Raw genomic sequence first — 2500 nt, forward strand, 5'->3', positions numbered from 1 at the left:
CGGGTCCATCCGGCCCCTCAGGCCCGGGGAGGGTCCCCGGAGCCGGGCAGGGGGTCCTGGGGCCGCCCCGGAGGCTCTCCGGGTCGGAGAACCAGAGTGACAAAATATTAGGTGCCGGAGCTGTGACAAAAAATTAGGCGCCCAAACCCTTTGAGTGACAAAAAATTAGGTCGCGCCAAAATTGTACCAAGTCGAGCCCCGGTGGGGTCGGGCTTATGTCTTCCAGGGGTTTCACTGGAGCTCAAGGGTGCGAATCACGGTGCTCTTTGCCCGGCCTGCCGCATGCCTCGGTCGGGCAGGCCAGGCGAGCGAGTGCCCCCCCTGACCCCCGGAGGTCCGAGAAGACCCGGTCCCTCCCGGGTCCAGCCGGTCCCTCAGGCCCGGGGAGGGTCTCCGGAGCCGGGCAGGAGGTCCTGGGGCCGCCCCGGAGGCTCTCTGGGTCGGAGAACCAGAGTGACAAAATATTAGGTGCCGGAGCTGTGACAAAAAATTAGGCGCCCAAACCCTTTGAGTGACAAAAAATTAGGTCGCGCGAAAATTGTACCAAGTCGAGCCCCGGTGGGGTCGGGCTTATGTCTTCCAGGGGTTTCACTGGAGCTCAAGGGTGCGAATCACGGTGCTCTTTGCCCGGCCAGCCGCAAGCCTCGGTCGGGCAGGCCAGGCGACCGAGTGCCCCTCCTGACCCCCGGAGGTCCGAGAAGACCCGGACCCTCCCGGGTCCAGCCGGTCCCTCAGGCCCGGGGAGGGTCCCCGGAGCCGGGCAGGGGGTCCTGGGGCGGTCCCGGAGGCTCTCTGGGTCGGAGACCCAGAGTGACAAAATATTAGGTGCCGGAGCTGTGACAAAAAATTAGGCGCCCAAACCCTTTGAGTGACAAAAAATTAGGTCGCCCGAAAATTGTACCAAGTCGAGCCCCGGTGGGGTCGGGCTTATGTCTTCCAGGGGTTTCACTGGGGCTCAAGGGTGCGAATCACGGTGCTCTTTGCCCGGCCTGCCGCACGCCTCGGTCGGGCAGGCCAGGCGACCGAGTGCCCCCCCCTGACCCCCGGAGGTCCGAGAAGACCCGGTCCCTCCCGGGTCCAGCCGGTCCCTCAGGCCCGGGGAGGGTCTCCGGAGCCGGGCAGGAGGTCCTGGGGCCGCCCCGGAGGCTCTCTGGGTCGGAGAACCAGAGTGACAAAATATTAGGTGCCGGAGCTGTGACAAAAAATTAGGCGCCCAAACCCTTTGAGTGACAAAAAATTAGGTCGCGCCAAAATTGTACCAAGTCGAGCCCCGGTGGGGTCGGGCTTATGTCTTCCAGGGGTTTCACTGGAGCTCAAGGGTGCGAATCACGGTGCTCTTTGCCCGGCCTGCCGCACGCCTCGGTCGGGCAGGCCAGGCGACCGAGTGCCCCCCCTGACCCCCGGAGGTCCGAGAAGACCCGGACCCTCCCGGGTCCAGCCGGCCCCCCAGGCCCGGGGAGGGTCCCCGGAGGCGGGCAGGAGATCCTGGGGCCGCCCCGGAGGCTCTCTGGGTCGGGGAACCAGAGTGACAAAATATTAGGTGCCGGAGCTGTGACAAAAAATTAGGCGCCCAAACCCTTTGAGTGACAAAAAATTAGGTCGCCCGAAAATTGTACCAAGTCGAGCCCCGGTGGGGTCGGGCTTATGTCTTCCAGGGGTTTCACTGGAGCTCAAGGGTGCGAATCACGGTGCTCTTTGCCCGGCCTGCCGCACGCCTCGGTCGGGCAGGCCAGGCGACCGAGTGCCCCCCCCCTGACCCCCGGAGGTCCGAGAAGACCCGGTCCCTCCCGGGTCCAGCCGGTCCCTCAGGCCCGGGGAGGGTCCCCGGAGCCGGGCAGGGGGTCCTGTGGCGGTCCCGGAGGCTCTCTGGGTCGGAGACCCAGAGTGACAAAATATTAGGTGCCGGAGCTGTGACAAAAAATTAGGCGCCCAAACCCTTTGAGTGACAAAAAATTAGGTCGCCCGAAAATTGTACCAAGTCGAGCCCCGGTGGGGTCGGGCTTATGTCTTCCAGGGGTTTCACTGGAGCTCAAGGGTGCGAATCACGGTGCTCTTTGCCCGGCCTGCCGCACGCCTCGGTCGGGCAGGCCAGGCGACCGAGTGCCCCCCCTGACCCCCGGAGGTCCGAGAAGACCCGGTCCCTCCCGGGTCCAGCCGGTCCCTCAGGCCCGAGGAGGGTCCCCGCAGCCGGGCAGGAGGTCCTGGGGCGGTCCCGGTGGCTCTCTGGGTCGGAGAACCAGAGTGACAAAATATTAGGTGCCGGAGCTGTGACAAAAAATTAGGCGCCCAAACCCTTTGAGTGACAAAAAATTAGGTCGCGCGAAAATTGTACCAAGTCGAGCCCCGGTGGGGTCGGGCTTATGTCTTCCAGGGGTTTCACTGGAGCTCAAGGGTGCGAATCACGGTGCTCTTTGCCCGGCCTGCCGCACGCCTCGGTCGGGCAGGCCAGGCGACCGAGTGCCCCCCCTGACCCCCGGAGGTCCGAGAAGACCCGGTCCCT

This window comes from Synchiropus splendidus, unplaced genomic scaffold (assembly GCF_027744825.2).
Source record: "Synchiropus splendidus isolate RoL2022-P1 unplaced genomic scaffold, RoL_Sspl_1.0 HiC_scaffold_49, whole genome shotgun sequence".
Taxonomy (NCBI): Eukaryota; Metazoa; Chordata; class Actinopteri; order Syngnathiformes; family Callionymidae; genus Synchiropus; species Synchiropus splendidus.